Below are 17,567 nucleotides of genomic sequence, written 5' to 3'. Positions count from 1 at the left end.
CCTCTGGGAAAAGGATGGTATGTAATCCCAGTTTTTCACACTCAGCAGCTCACAAAAATGAAAAAAAGCAATTAACAAGTAATTCTGCAGGAAAACATTAAACATTCTCCAGACTTAGGATGGATAGAGAATGAGAGTTAAGATTTATTGTCAACTTTCCCCGAAGTGTCAATAACAAATCATAAAACACACACACACACACACACACACACACACACACACACACACACACCTTCTGAAATCAGTGATATCTGGGTATGGTTTTCCTTTTCCATCCTAGTAACAGTGATGTACTTTTCTCCAGGCTGGTCTCCAATTTCATCACCTCCTCTGATGCCTGGCAGCCTTTGTTCTTCATTTAAGTCCCTCCCATCATTTGTATGTATATAATTTATTCCTACAATGGCATTAGTTTATGTCATCTCTCTCTCAATCTTTGATTGTGCAGTCTGTAGTGCTGGATCCACTGGATATACACATGCAAAAAGAAATGAATTTAGACACAGATCTTACACCTGACAAAAATTAACTCGAAATGGTTCATCAATCTAAGTGTAAAGCACAAAACCCTAAGACTCCTAGAAGATAACATAGGAGACAATTTAGGTTGTCTTAGGTATAGTGATGGCTTTTTAGATGCAAAACCAAAGATACAATCCATGAAAAAGAAAACTGATAAGCTGGATTTTATTGAATTTAAAAAACGTAAGCTTTGTGAAAGACACTGTCAAGAGAATAAGACAAGCCACAGACCTGTCTTCATAGACAAAGAACCGTTAACCCAAAATATATGAAGAACTCTTAAACCTCATCAAGAAGAAGAAGAAGAAGGAAAAAACACCCTGATTTTAAAAATGGACAAAAAACCTGAACAGACATGTTAACCAAAGAAGATACACAAATGGCAAGTAAGTGTATGAAAATATGCCCAAGAACATATGTCACTACAGATGTGCAAATTAACAATGAGATACTATGACACTTATATTGGAGTGGCCAAAACCACAGCACTGGCAACACCCAAGTGCTGGTGAGAATGTGGAGTAACAGGAACAATCATTCCTTGTCTGTGGGAACGCAGTATGTTTTGGCCACTTTAGAAGACAGTTTGGAAGTTTCTGACAAAGCTAAACATAATCAACACACAATTCAGCAGTTACACGCCTTGGTATTTACCCAAATGAGATGAAAATTTATGTCCACACAAAAACCTTTGTATAAACATTTATAGCAGCTTTGTTCATAATTGTCCCCAAATGAAAGCAACCAAGATGTCCTTTAGTAAGTTAATAAATATACTGTAGTACATATAGACCATGGAACAGTAGTCAGTGCTACAAAGAAATGAGCTATCAAGTGATGAAAAGACTCTAGGGATCTTAGGTGGCAAAGGCTGTGAGTGTCGGTGGGTGACAACGGCTGCTGGAGTCCTCCTGCTCTTCCTTTTTCTCAGAAAGGGAAGTTGTGGTTCAGAGGGTCCCTTTTGGCATCAGTCTGGGCTGCCCTGAAAGATGGGGCAAGGGTCAATGTAGGTAAAGTGTTTCCTACAATTTCTCTATGCAGCCATCCCTGGCTGTTGTGCTCCACTGGGTTGCTGCAGCTTCTTATACTCTGGAGCTTTCTCAGAACTATTTCCCTTCCTGAGTAGTTGTTAAAATGTTCCTATGGGGGGATGAGGGTTGGGACCTCCTGGTCTGACATTACCCATAAGAAACCACTCCTTCAATTTCTTACAGGAGGTATCAGTCAGAGGTAGAAAAAGAAAGCAATGTAAAGGTACGTGGATTGGAAAGGAAGGTACAAAACTGTCATTATTTGTACATATTATGATTGTCTATATAGAAAGCTCCCCATCCAAATTACAGATGAATTACAAGTAAACTATTTTAATTGCTAAGAGTTAGCAAATTTGTTGGGCACTAATCCAATATGTAAAAGTGAATTTTATGTCTCTGCAATAGCCATTAGAAGTTAGAAAATGAAATTTTAACAATAAAGATAGTTCTTAAAATAGCAATAAAATATAAAATATATAGGGAAAAATCTCACACAAGACATGCAAGCCTTTTATGTAGAAATTCATGAAACTTAAATAAGTGGAGAAAGAGAATATGTTCTAAGAAAACTAAAAATGGTAATGATTTATAGATTTTAATGCTATTCCAAAAAAAAAAATTCCAACAGGACTTTTCATGAACCTTCACAATCTGATCCACCCCCAAACAGTCACTACTGAACATGTTCCACCAATGTCAAGTCTGATTATAAAGGTGAAGGCAGTGTGCAGTGAAATTCAGGGATATACAAATAGGCCAATGTAACATAATAGTGTGTCCAGAAACAGGTATGTCCAAATATGACAAAGATAATTTTGCCTAACAATGGGTGAAGAATGGACTTTTCAACAAATGCCCTCGAAGCAATTGTATAACCATATTGGGGGAAAAATGAAATTATTGAAGTACTACTCATACTTTAACATACAGAAAGATCAATTTCAGTCGGATTAAATAATAAATGTGAAAGGATAAAGCTAAAAGCATGTTAGAAAAACATGTAGGAGAATGTCTTTTTATGACCCCAGTATCATAAGGTCTTATTTCTTAATTTAGTAAATTATAGTCATAAGGGAAACTATTATTGAATTGGATTGCTTTAAAATTAAGAATTTATAATCATCAAAGACACCATAAGGAAAGCAAAAATTATCTCACAAAGTAAGAGAAAATATTTCCAATGCATATAACCAAAGAAGGATTAGTATCCAGAATGTATGAGGACCCCCAACAAATGAATAAGAGATACCTTAACAGAAACATAAGCAAAAACATAAATGATGTTTTGCAGAAGGGAAATGATTAATATGCTAAAAATGAAATTTTAAAAGCATAATTTCATTATTAATCAAGTGCAAATTAAACTACAATATGATTTTGCACCTACTGTTAGGAAAACAAGAAAAAGTCTACAAATAGCAATGCTTGGAAAGGTTATGGAAGAGCAAACACCCACATCTGTCGGAGGTAGGAGTTTTCAGTTGGCTCTGGCCAAGAGTTTGGCATTTCTTAGCAACGTTGCACATGCACATAACCTACAACCAGAAATTGTATTTCTAAATATGTACGCTAGAGGAATTCTTGCACTCATGCCCAAGAAAAACTTACAAGAATGGTCACAGAAGCATTATTCATAAGCAAAAACCCTTCAAACTATCCAAATATTCAGCAACAGTAAAGTTGACCAATTTTAATATATTCTTATAGTGAATTAACTAATATACAGCAATAAAAATTAAAGCTCCAAGGATTATGAATCTCACAACAGTTTTTTTAGCAACAGAAGCAAATAGTAGAATGCATACCTTATGATTCTGTTTATAAAAAGTTCAAATCAGGCAACGCGCACAACATACTGTTTTGGATTATATACCTAGAGGAAAACCGTAAGGCAGAGATAAACAAAGTTTTAGAATTGAGGTTATCTTTTGTTTTTGTTTTTTGATTTTTTTTTCAGTTAATTTATTTTGAGAGAGAGAGAGAGAGAGAAGGCATGAGTGGGGGAGGGGCAGAAAGAGGAGAGAGATAATCCCAAGCAGGCTCCGTATTGTCAGCACAGAGCCTGATGCGGGCTCGAACTTAGGAACCGTGAGATCATGACCTGAGCTGAAGTCAGACATTCAACCAACTGAGCCACCCAAGTGCCCCTTAAGGTTGCCTTTTGGAGATAGAGGAAGGAGACAATACCACTGAGGAGGAGAATCAGAAGACCTGTTTTATTTCTTGAGCTGGCTAGTGCGCAGATCTTTTATTCATTTCATTATTTTAAAAACTCCTTATAAAACTATTTATAGGTTTTATGTACTCTTCTGGTTGTGTAAATTATGTCACCGTAAAAAATTTAAAAACAAATAACCTCTTGTACCTCATCTCCCTCAAGATTCTGATGAGTTTCAGCCCTTGAGAGATGTGCCCATTTTACAAATCCCTATGTAGCCTTGCCAAAACAGATTTTGGTTTCTTTCCTTGGTTTAAGAAAACAATGGGTATTTTTGTTTTTCAAATGTAATATTAGATGTTATACCATATCGAATATGCCTTATCTAATTGTGTATACCTATCCTCTATTTTTTCTCCTCCCACCAACTACCTCCTCCCATATCCACCCTCAACCCTTGAGAATTTCCATACAGTAGCCATATTTGCAGTCAGGGATTAATAGTAGAAAAATTTGCAAATATTAACTTTCTGATCTAACAATCCCATCTGTGTCTCCTCATCCTGTAAACATTCTATTTGACAGTACTGTTGAAATCTAGTTTTCCTCTTTCATTTTATAATTAACTTGCAATGTATTATCTCTAAATCCACAGTGAGCCTGGGATATAAGTAATTTGCTTCACAAGGTCGTGTTTCTCACATTCCAGATATTAATACAGGTCTTAACCCTTGATCAGCTTTAAGAGTAACAACAACACACTAATACTTATCACATCTATCACATGTGTTGCAGAACCATAGTTGGTAAAGAGTAACTATAGATAGACTAACCATATGATGGATTATCCAAACACTTTTAGGAGTGAAAGGGGGCACTATTAAGAATTGTTCTGGGATGACAGGCATAAATTAGAATAGTCCTAGGCAAATTGGGATGTAGGGTCATCCTAATCATAGAGAAATCTAGCTCAATGAGTGCACAGATGAAGACACATCTGGTTTAGTGCACGTCCCATTTTAGCAATTAAAACATTGTAAACAGAAACTATCCTGGCTTAAGAAATGTGCCCTGCCATCACTGTAGTTCTTAACCAGAACTCTTGGCAGATGTGTTTGCTAGGCTTCATTGACACCAATAATGGAATGCTTATTTATCAAGAGGGTTTTTCTCAGCATCCATGCAAAGTAACATGTGCCCAACTAATCTATTACAGAAAGATGGTTTTGTATTTTTTCTTTTTAAATGGCTGATTATTACCTGAAGCAGCATAAATATAGTAACTTGGGTCCTATTCTAAATGGGCTTAAAATCTAGATAAATGGTTTAGATATAAGACAAGATGAATAAAAATTCTTTCTGGAGATGATATGGAAAGTATTTTTACAGGTTTATAAGTAATAATAAAATAATGAGAATGAGCCTTTACGGAGTTCATACTACGTACCAAACACTGAGTTCTATTCATATAGCACATAATCTTCTTAACAGTCATATTAAAAAGTTACTATTTCTCTCATTCAGGTGAGGAAACTGTTAAGGGATTTGCCTAAAGTTACATAAATTGTGGAATTAAGGATATAATTTCAGGTCTGTCTGATCAGAAGTCTGTCTACTATCTATTAGGCCTACTGATTGGGGTTTTTCCTTTATGATTTATATTGCCAATGTATCTCTACTGATACGGAGGTCAGGCTTCCTTTGGACATTCATAAGGTGGCTCTTCCATTTCCACTATACAACTACTATTGGAATGATCAGGTTGATTTTAGGAAACATTTTCCCATGATTTGGAATGATTTTTATATCTGTCACCAATGACACCTAAAAATCAAATGAGGAAACAAACAAAATATTTTTAAAAATCAAATGGAACTTCTAGGGAAAATTACAATATATGAGGGAGAGAAAAAAACACTGGGTAGGCTTAACAGAATATTAGACACTATATAAAATTAAAAATTAATGAATTTGAAGACATAGCAATAGATACTACCCAAATCAAATTTCAAAAGAAAAAAATCTGAACATAAACAGACCTTCCATGACTTGTATGAAATATCAAGGGTGCCTGGGTGGCTCAGTCGTTTGAACATCCAACTCTTGATTTCAGCTCAGGTCCTGATATCAAAGTCATGGGATCAAGCCCTGTGTCAGACTGTGCACAGAGCATGCAGCTTGCTTAAGATTCTCTCTTTCTCTCTCCCTCTGCCCCTCTCCCCTGCTCACTCTCTCTTTCTCTTTCTCTCTCTCATGTATAAATAAATAAATAAAATAAAATAAAATAAAATAAAATAAAATAAAATAAAATAAAATAAAAATACATATAACTTGAGTTCCTGAGGAAAGTTAGTGGTTGGAGTGTGAGGAGGGAGAAAACAGTATTTGCAGACTATAATAGGTGAAATTTTCCCAAATTTGATGCAAACTGTAAACCTAGTAATCCAAGAAGTTCAATAAATGCCAAGCAAAATATAAATAAGATCGTAACAGGCATGTCATAATCAGCTTGCTGAAAACCTGTGGTGTAGGGGGAATTTTAAAGCAGCCAGTGAAAAAGACACATTCCATATAGGAAAGACAAGATAACTGCTAACTTCTCTGTGGAAACAATGCAAACCTGAAGACAATGGAATGTCACCTTTAATATGATAATGAATAAATCTGTCAGCTGAGAATTCTATATTCAGTGAAAATATCCCTCAAAAACAGAGTTAAGGTAAGATTTTCCTACAAAGAAAGTTCATAGTTAATTGTCAGCAGATCTGCATGACAATAAATATTTTAAAAGTTCTTCAGGCTGAAAGAAATAATTCCAGATGGAAACTCAGATCTATACAAAGGAATGAAGAGTGCCAGAAATAATGAACATTCAGGTAAATATATAAAATTTTTCCTTCAATTTTTTTTCATTTAAAAGAAAATTGGATGTTTGTAGCAAAAATAACACGTTTTGGTATTTATCCAGATGGACACTCAGATCTACACAAAGGAATGAAGAGTGTCAGAAATAGTAAACATGTAGGTAAATATATAAAATGTATTCCTCATTTTATTCATTTAAAATGCAATTGGAAAGGGTTGCCTGGGTGGCTCAGTTGGTTAAGCGTCCAACTCTTGATTTTAGCTCAGTGCATGATCTCAGGGTTCATGCGATTATGATTCTCTCTCCTTCTCTTTCTACCCCTCCTCTACTCACGTGTACTCTCTCTCTCAAAATAAATAAACTTTAAACAATAAAATAAAATTGGATGTTTGTAGCAAAAATAACATGCTTCAGTATTTATTACATATGTAGAAATAAAGTATACAGTAGTACCAAGGATAGAGGGAGAATTGAAATTATACTGTTGTAAGCTTCTCACATTACACACAAAGTAATACTATAATATTTGAAGGTAGGCTGTAATATGTTTAAGATATATGTAGTAAACCCCAGAACAAGCACTAAAACAAACAAACAAACAAATAGGTGTAGAAGGGAATATAGGACACAGAATACTAAGAAATACTCAACTAATCCAAAAGAGAAAAAGAACTGAAATAAATGAAAAATAGAACACAAATAGCAAAATGGCAGATTTACATCCAACCATACTGATAATTATATTTATTGTGACTTTTTTCAGACTGGATAAAAAAGGCAGATCTAAATAAATACTGTCTATAATATACAAAATTTTAATATAAAGGCACAATTAGGTTAAAAGTAAAAGGAGGAAAAAGATATACCATGCAAACATTAATCATATATAAGCCAGAGTGACTATATAAATGTCAGAGAAAGTAGACTTCAGAACAGATTGTCAGAAATAAAGAGGGACACTGAATAACAATAAAAGGACAATATGTTAGGAAGACATAACAATTTTAAATGTGTATGCATCCAATAACAGAACTTCAAAACACATAAGCAAACACTGGCAGTTAAAAACAAAAACAAAAAACACAAAACAAACAAAAACCAGATCTACAATTAAAATTTGGAGATTTCAGTAATCTCTCAAAAATTGAGAGGACAAATGGACAGAACATTAATAAGGATATAGAAGACATGAACAACCTTATCAGCCTAATTAACATCTGTAAAACAGCACATTTAACAATAACAATACACATGATTTTTTAAGTGGCCAATAGAATATCCACCTAGGTTGATCACATGCTTGGCCATAAAATAAGTCTCAACAAATTTCTGAAACTCCATTCTTAGCATATGTAAAAAAGAGTAAAAACACCTACCTCAGCCAGTTGTTGTGCAGACTAGGCTTAGTTAAAATATATCAATCTTTTGCTGTGAGGTTTGCCACATAAGTAGAAACTCAAATGATTCTATTTCATTTCTTTCCCTCTCACATATTTTAAAACATAGTCATTAAACTTTATCAGAAACAAGGTATTTAACCTCACAGGTCAAGCTATCAACGTTTTATTTAATGTTATTTAGTGTTAAAATTACATTTCTATAAAGCCATGTATTCAACTGAATATCCCTTAAATAAATACAATCGTTCTTATATTATCAGCAAACTAAACATCAACAATTACACTTGCTACTGTGCTTACCTTTGAGTTCCTCTAAAGCTCCTCTGTATTTTATTGCTGTATAAATATTTAGAAGACTTTAAAAGGCTAATTTCAGATTTGGGCCTTCTCTGTTCAACAGTTTATATTTTAAAACCTTTTATACAGTTCATATTCTTATTTGTGAAACCTAGTGCAGCTCTCATATTGATACTATTTACATTTTGGGGGGGGCGTAATGTGGCATAGGTTTATAAAACCTTCCATTTAAATTTTTGATGTGATTAGCTGCTTTTAATTACATCTGAAAATCCCTTGCCAAATAATGATTACAACATACAGAAAGGGTATGGTTGAGACATAAGCAAAGCAAAACAGATCTATGTGAAAACTGCTTCAAGCAGTGTAACAAAAGTAAAACCACTTAATTTGTACATATGTGGAGGATTTAATCCAAATTGAAATAGAACAAAAGATAAGTAAAGTGAGAAAGGTAGATAAGAGAACTTTAATGTGCACAAGTTCAAATGCTGTTTTGTTTTTTAAAATCAGAGCATAATTGATTCTTCTGGGGAAAGTTTTGGAGGAAAAAATAAAACTCATATATAATTATGGTTCACAGCAAATTGCATTTACTGCCTATTGAGCAAACTCAATTGGTTTGCTAAACCACAGTGTTTCCCACCTCTGTCAGTGAGAGATCCAACTCTCCCATCACTGGCTCTCTAAGAGGCAAATACTTAAGCACATTTTGGGTCTTCTGTGTGTTAGGTTTTTCAGGCAGTCACTCTCCTCTTTTTCAGTGGATCCCCATAGCTTTCATATTAAATTCAAATTTACAACCTTGGTGGATCCAGGTTCCTTCTCAACATTCTCTGGCTTCTCTCCCGGCATCCTCCACCCACCACACATACCCATCACTCTGGCCACACAGCACTCACACTTCCTGGGCATATGGTTCTATGCCTTGTGGGCTCACTCACTCATTCATCCTTTCAGTCATTCCATCATTCATCCCACGAAATATCTATGGGCACTATGCTTAGTGGTGGGGGTATAATAGGAAGACTGAAAGAAACCCTGTCCCTGCTCTCAGGGGGTTACATCCAAGTGGAGGAAATAGACACTAATTGAAGAATCCCACAGGAACTGTAAAATGACTGTTCTCATGGGTGATGCAGCCCCTGTAAAATACAGGGACTCCATGTGGTTGGAAAGTCGGGAATGCTTCTCTGAGGAAGTGAATGTGGCCCTAACACAGAAGAAAGAGCAGCAGTTCCCTGGGAGAAGGCAGAGCCCTGTGGGTTAGAAGGAAGGAGAGAAGGCGGATATAGCAGGTCCACAGGAGGAAGAAAGCACAGTGAGGCTGGCCTGCTCAAAGGGAGATAGACCAGGTCCCCTGAAGTCCTGTGATATTTATCCCATTAGTAATCCATTCCAGTGGCTCTGCCTTTCCTCCAGACATTCCTGTCCTATCACCTTCATCTTTTGGGGCTCAGCTGAAGTGTCCCCTTCTCTGGGAAGACTTTGGCACCCCACCATCTCTGGAGGGTGTAGTGTCCTCCTTTCAGAACTCTGGCCTGTTGACCTGTGCATCCTCAGCTGCTTTTGCAGGCTCTGCCATGGAGGAATGGGTATGTGAGAAAGCTGGGTTAAGCATGATTGGAAGCTTTGTTCGCTGAGCATGTAGAGAGGCAACTTGGTCGTGTGAATGCAACTTTCAGGGGGTCTCTAACTTTTCCAGCACGAGTTCAGGGCCTCTTTCCCCCCAGAAGATCCCTCCCTTTTAATTCAAACCAACCCCAGCTTGATGGAATTTCAGATGGTAAGGAAACACTGGATATGATGTGGAAGCATGTGGTTTGTGCAGAAGAACTCAACCATGACTTACTCCACACTGCGGGTGCCATCCCGATTCTCATCAGCTTTCCCAGCTTGGTGTTCTGATGATGAAGATTATTAAAAGGATCCTGGAGAGAGAGGCCGTTCCCTGTTGGGAATGTTCCAGTGAGCAAGTGGGGAACCGGGATGGAGAATCACAGCCACTAATTGGGGCATAGATGGAACAAATTCCTTCTTATTGCAGAAAGGTATTGTATTTCACATTGAGGGAAAGGAGAGATTTGCCTACAAATTAGGCTGGAAACTGTAGAGAAGAAACTGTTTGCTGGCCAAACTGGTATGCCAGGACTGTAATGAAATATGACATAAGGAGAAGGCGGTAGGTGCTCAAATAAGAAAGTGCGTTTTCTTTAGTATTTCCTTTACTGTCCTTTTGAAGGCTTGAGTCCCTTCTGTTGCTGTGTTTCTTGGCACCTACCAAATATTCTTTTCGGTGATCATTAACTCCTTTGCTCAGCAGTTGCTCCCAAGAAGAAGCATCAAAAACTCTGAGAAATGTTCATTACTCATGGTTCTGCTGATGCCATAGAGAAGAGAGTGAAAGCTGCTTTACGTTTATTTCAGAATCATAATGTGAATGGAAAGGTTTTTTGAACATTATTTTTTGTTTGAAAACAAGGTTAGACACACAGCCCAGAGCCTCTGGTGCCACACCTGCCCAGCACTGATCCTCCCAGCAAACCCTTATTCCCACCCTGTATCTTCTCCATCCTGCCTGGCAACCCCTCCTCCCCAGAGTCATTGCTCCCCACCCGTGGGTGCCCCTGTGGCTTGTTCATTTGTTCTGGCTTGACTTGCCTCTCTGCCTTGCCCTCCCTTTGGATTTGCCTGTGCCTGGATTTTCCTGTCTCAGAATAACCCATTTGGGCTTAGGGGTTGGGCTTCAGAACTACCACTGCCCATCATCCCCGGACTCTTGGCCACAGTACTTCCTCTCCCATCAGTCCCAGTCAGTCCATGACAGTAAATGAAAATAATTACCTAAGGTCCTTTGTGTGTTGGCTTTAACATATACAACTTATAAAAAATCTACACTTCTACACCCAAGGTATTCTTTATGGAAACACACACATACACAGTGGAAATACAGACAGATGTTAAAAGTATTGAACGGATTTGTGGTTTATTTGGGGGTGAATTTGAATGAAGGGAATGCCTAAAGTCTGTTAAGACTTTGTTTTCCTTTGACCATTAAGGAAGAATTTCTTTGGTTTGTGACAAGGGAGCACTGAAACCTTTCAAGTGGGTGAGTGGTGGGCATTCTAACCCCTTCTAAAGCACTTGCATGACCCAATCAGGTGATTCAAAGTTGGATTAATCTAACCAAACAAGAGCAGTGAATTAAGACATTTTGCATGGGGGATATCCCTTGCCTGAATCCTTAATCCCTGAAAGAGCCACTGGCATGGTGCTCAGTGAAGCATTCATTGTCTTTACAGGGAATTTTTTTCTCTTCATCTGTTACTTCTGATTCAGTTGAACTGGTTTTATTTTTCTTAAGGCAAAGTACAAATACAGTCACTGATTTCACTAGAAAACAGTTTTATATAGTTTTTTTTTAAAGCTTAAAGAAAAGACTTGGAAAAAACTTTTAAAAATTGATTTTCTTTATAGAAAACTGCTAGATCTATTTTAGGGGACTGCATTTTGGGACTATTTCTCAGGAAAAATTGTAGTAATCAGCAGACAGATTTTGAAAGCTGGGGACTCATGAACAATATGAACACTTGTTTTGCATTTGAAGTTGGTAAAGTTAACTTTCTTTTTTTCAGGCTTGAAAAATATTGGGATAGGGATTAAGAGAGGAACCCTTTATCAGGTAAATACCAAAATATATTTATTGTGACTTTTATGGGTTTTACCAGTATCTCCCAAGATCTTTGGAATAATTTCCTCATGAAATAATAAAGGAATATTTGTAGTATTCCATTGGATATACTTTACAAGTTTAATTGAGGAAAAATTATTTCTTTCCCTCTAGTAAAAACTGTGTTCATATAACTATCTCGGGAAATGTGGTTTGGAGGTCAATAAAAGACAAACTTCTTGCCTGTAGACTACCTTCTCTCCATGTAAACTGGAGTTTGTCACTTGGGCATGAGAGCCATTTTCCTACCCACCCTCCCCTACCCTCTGCCAGACCCATCTCTAAGTCCTTTCTGAACTTGTGAAAACAGCTGCTGCCCCTAGTGTCACAGCTCCTTTCTTCAGGGTTCACAGTTGAGTTTACAGGAGTTGTGAGAATCACAGGCACTACATAGCCTTCTGATTTCCAGGTGCCTGGCCTCCCCACCTCAGAAGCTGCACAGACACCTTCCTCACCAGGCCCCTGAACGATGTAGGCCCACGAATGAAAGCCTGCAGGTTCCGGGCTCTCCCAAGCCCCCTGCCTTGCCCAAAAGTGCCTGTATTTCAGTTAAGAGTTGGGTCAATTTTGGCTAAAGTGCTCTGCTGAAAAGGAGATTGAGACCCAACAGAGCATACAAGCTTTTGTTCTGTGATGTGTGGGGGTGGGGTGGGGGTGGGGGTGGGAGTAGAGTAGCTTAGGGTGGAAGATCTTGCTTGGACTCTGCAATGGGGCAGCCTGGGGTCTGGATAACCTCTCTGAGCCTCATTTTCCTTAACTGTGAAACGGAGATAATAATACTCACATGACTGTTGTGAAGATTAATAAGTGTAAAATACTTTACATACTTCCTGGCATATTAGGAATCACAAAAGAGAATTTCCAGACTTTTCTACTGACACCTGTCAGATGCTTCCACTGTCAGCAGTATCTTAGATTGGTGTTGTTGCCTGAGGTGTGTGTTACTGTCCAGCGCAGGGTATGTTGGGTAAAACAGATCTAGTGTGTGTTTGTAGGAAACAGCTCAAAAAACAAACAAACAACAAACAAACAAAACCCAAAACCTACAAGGCACCATTTGAGAAACTCTGAGTTGATATAATGTATAAGTACATGGTATTCGTTTTTAGAGGATTGGCTGTAAATAAAAGCTGAGGCAGGTCCTGGTCAGAATTCAAAACCTGTCAGGTGAAGGTAGGATGATCTGGCTCCACAGTTTGGCTAAATGATGACATCAAGAAAAGGTTCTGCACCTACAGGTTTATTCCGGTATGCTGGGTTACAGAGAACACAGTGGACTCCTCACACGCTCACTGTCATGTCAGAAACGGGGCACCAGTATGTGCAGTTGACTGCTCTTCTCTACTGATGAATTTAGGGACCAGAACCAACTCTGAGAAAAAATGCAGAGTGGGTGACATTTTTCTTTGGTGTTCTTGGCCTCACCATTGCTACCTCCCTACTTTTAGTGACTCTCTCTTCTAAGGCATCAGATACTCAGTGTGCTTCCCTTTCCCTCCAGTAAATGCTGTGCTTGGAATTAGATGCTGTAACACATGTGAAGATTTCATACTGGTTTGTGGGAGCTGTGGCTTTTAGATGCCCTGCATACCTTTACTCCCACTCCATCCCAATCTGGTCTTAGATCCTGCATCTGGATCACCCCCGCATCACCCCCAGGGGTGAGCACAGGACCTAGATCTGAACTCTCAGAGTACCCCACCCCCTTGGCGAGTGTCTCCAGCTGACAGTTGACATAATGAGCTTAAAGATCAAGCTGGGCCAATCAGAGACCTTCCCTGGGATGGTTGCAACTGGGACAGGCTGATGGAGAAGGTCTTTCTGTTTGGGGTTGGTGAAGTTGGAAACAGTGGAAGCTTATCCTACTGTGTGGAGAAAGCCTGTATGCCCAAGATGGATCTAGGGCTGAACCAAACCAAAATGAAGGCTGGAGAAGGCCTGCCAGTATCAGGCTCTGGTTCTAGCCCCTCAAGGCCTCAGGACCAGCCTGTTTCATGCAGCTGTGGCCCTTCCTGTCTCAGAACTACCCCAGTGTTTTTACAGTAACTCTTCCCATCCCTGTTTTGCTTTAATCAGTTTACATTGTGTTTCTGTGACTCCTTTCTGGAAAACTCCTGTGTGCTTTGACTGACTCCCAGGTCTTTCTCCCTGTGGTGGGTTTCTTAAAGTCACTCTTAAGTATCCAATTATAGAAGAGTCTGTAAGGTGTTTTTCTTTAAACTATCCATATAACAAATGACACTGAGGAAGTAGAAGTAGCAATTAAATTCATTGTAAAATTATTGGTCTCTGTATCCTTTTTTTTTTGGTCTAAAATTCTCCAAGTATAGATATTAGTTAGCTGTAATAAAGATACTTTGTTTTTGAAAGAGCAAAGACAATGTAATTTAATTTTAGATCATTCCAGACTGAGTTTGAATCAACATGCTGATGACTGGAAATCTGCCAGAAATTAAAAGCTGATTATTGGGTCCAACTTTAGGTTATGACTCAAGTTAGGGTCACTGAGGGTATCCAAAAGGCCTGCACGATTATAACAACAACAACAACAACAACAACAGAAACAACAGCTTGACATGTTGTTTTTACCTCTGAGCTACATGAGTTGTGGAAGGGTAGTTTCTAAAGGTAAGGGACTCTGGGGAAGAAAGTCAGCTAAGAGAAGCCAGGCCTAGGATGGCAGTGATGCCAGAGGCCTGGTCAGGGGCATTGTCCAAGTGGAGTGTGTATCAGAGATAAGAGTTTGCATGTGTTCCATTGATTTGGAGCAGGGTAGAAGAAGTTTCATCTTCTGTCTGTCTCGGGCACAAGTGGATTCTGGTCATGCTGTGTGGATTAAGTATTTCCCCTCCCCAATTCAGATTCTCAGCAGCAGGGGGAGTAAAAACATTCCACCTCATTATGACAGAGCCATACTTGAAGAGCCCCCACTAGTTGTATGGAATTGGGCAGCAAGAAATTCATATCAGCCTACATGCAGATCTGACCAGAACTCCGAGGGGTAGTCAGCAGAGCTATGGAAATCAGTATATTGCTGGACGTTGACAAATAATAGAGTTTAGATAACACTCCCTGTAGAGGATAGAACATTTAAAAAATTCTAATGGAGACTGGTGAGAAAAAACTATAAAATGAGGTAAAGGGAATAGTATCTTAAAGACTAAAAAAACTATTGCAAATTCTACAAGAAATTTTTAGAAAGGTGAAAGGGTTCCAGCAAACCCTATGGTTTGTTAAAAACAAACAAGACAAAAAACAAAACATGGTGTCTGAAATAAAACAACACTCAAAGGAGAGATCAGGCTGAGATAAAGAGACAATGGAATAAAATGAGATTTACTTATTCTATTTTCTACAGGTTTATTTTGTTCTCTTTCTTCCTTCTTTTAGCTGAATGGTTAGTTCTTTAGTTTTCAGTATGTCTTATTTTCTAGTACATGTAGTTAAGATGATAAAATTTTCACTGAATACCAATTTGGCTGCATCCCATAATTTTTGATATGCCACATTGAAAATAGTCTGAGGTTTGAGGTTTGATTTCCTCTTGTATCCAAAGTTATTTAAAAGGTACTAAAATCTAAGGGAAGGGAATTTTGTTGTTATCTTTTCACTGTTACTTTCTCATTTTATCATATTGTGATTAGAGAGTAAATGATATGATTTTTACTTTTTAGAATTTATGGGTTTTTTTTACATCATCATTTTTTGGTAAATATTCTGTAGATTCTTACTTACGATTGTCCTCCATGATCTGTTGATTAGCCTAAAGTTTTTCACTATAACATTGGATTTGTTAATATCTCCTTATTCTAACCGTTTTTACTGTATATATTACTATTTAGGTGCATAAAGATTCCTTAAAAGGTTTCTACCTTTTGTAAATGCATTCTTCCTTTGTCATGTTTAATATTTTAATTTTTTCATTGAAGTATAGTTAACATATAGTGTTATATTAGTTTCAGGTGTACAATACAGTGATTCAATAATTTTATACATTACTCAGTGCTCATCATGATAAGTGTACTCTTAATCCCCTTTATCTATTTCATACCCCTCTCCTACTTCCCCTCTGGCAACCACCAGTTTGTTCTCTATATTTAGGAGTTTGTGGGGTTTTTTTGTCTGTCTCTTTTCTTTGTTTCTTCATTTGTTTCTTAAATTCCACACAGAAGTGAAATTATATGGTATTTGTCTTTGTCTGTCTGACTTATTCTACTTGGTATTATACCTCTAGGTCTATCCATGTCATTGAAAATGGCAAGATCTCATTTTTTTTTTTTTTATGGCTGAGCATATACATAAGTGTATGTGTATCTTCTTTATCCATTCATCTATTGATGGATACTTGGGTTGTTTCTATATCTTGGCTGTTGTAAATGCTACAGTAGGCAGAGGAGTGCCTGTATCTTTTTTAATTAGTGTTTTCATTTTATTTGGGTAAATACCGTGTAGTGGATTTCTGGATCATATGACAATTCTGTTTTTAATTTTTTTGAGGAACTTTCCTAATATTATCTGATATCACTCAATAATATTTTCATTTTGAGTATATTTTTGAAAGACCAATATTTTACATCTAGTTCTTTTTTGAAAGCATTTATCTGATACTTTATTGTTCATCTCATTATTTTTAATCCTTCTGAATAATTTTGTTTCAGTTTATCTCTTTTAAACATCAACATATATTTTTAAAAATTATTTTTGCCCAGTCTGTGTCTCTTTCAGTAGATGATTTTTTTTTGTTCTGAAATTGCTTTTTTTTTATTTTAATATTGTATCAGGGAGCACTTTCCATATCAATATTATAGAACTTACTCATTTTTGTATAGGTACATAGCACTCCATTGTGTGGACATACTGGAGTTTATTAAACTAGTCCACTGTTAATGTCCATACTCTTTTTGTAGGTAAACTTTTTTTTCCTTTTTTAGTTTTCAGTAGATGATTTTTCTATTCAGTTTTTCTATTATGGAAAATTTCAAGCACATGCAAAGGAGGAAAACAATGACTCACTTTCAAAACAATCAATTGTAACTAATTTGGATTATTTTGAAGCAAGATATTTTTTAAAGTTTGGAAGAACTGACACCAGGGATTTTTTTCAGTGTTTATTTTTGAGAGAGAGCCTGTGAGTGGGGGAGGGGCAGAGAAAAAGGGAGACAGAGGGTCTGAAGTGGTCTCTGCACTGACAACAGTGAGCCTGATGCAGGGCTCAAATTTACAAACCGTGAGATTATGACCTGAGCCAAAGTTACACGCTCAAATGACTGAGCCAACCAGGCACCCCTGACAGCAGGGATTTTTATTGCAGATGAGAATCACCCAGGAGAAGGAAAAAGAATTTTCATGTTTACCTATGACTTTTTCTAATTTATTTATTTATTACTTTTCCTCATAGCCCCTATTTTCCTCTTTTCTTGGATTTGTGTTTTGAATTTCTTTTTATTTTTCTAGAAGACATCTTTTAATGATTATTATATAAAGTGTTCTTGATTGATAAATTTTCAGTGAATAATATTTTCCCTGTCAATAGAATTCCAGTTCAAAATAATTCTTTCCT

The 17,567-nt window shown here is 37.1% G+C and overlaps 1 long non-coding RNA gene across 1 annotated transcript in view; it reads left to right on the top strand.

The window, feature by feature from the left end:
* The first annotated feature begins 1,432 nt into the window (after window positions 1-1,432).
* The window catches only part of LOC128314751 (uncharacterized), a 202,146-nt gene continuing 186,011 nt past the window's right edge, over window positions 1,433-17,567 (top strand). Inside the window, exon 1 of the long non-coding RNA XR_008296735.1 lies at window positions 1,433-11,959. This is a non-coding gene — a long non-coding RNA (uncharacterized LOC128314751). The remainder of the gene's footprint in view (window positions 11,960-17,567) is intronic.

Source organism: Acinonyx jubatus, chromosome A2 (genome assembly GCF_027475565.1).
Source record: "Acinonyx jubatus isolate Ajub_Pintada_27869175 chromosome A2, VMU_Ajub_asm_v1.0, whole genome shotgun sequence".
Lineage (NCBI taxonomy): Eukaryota > Metazoa > Chordata > Mammalia > Carnivora > Felidae > Acinonyx > Acinonyx jubatus.
Note: the sequence above shows the minus strand (reverse complement) of the source record. Positions and strands in the feature narration are given on the sequence as shown.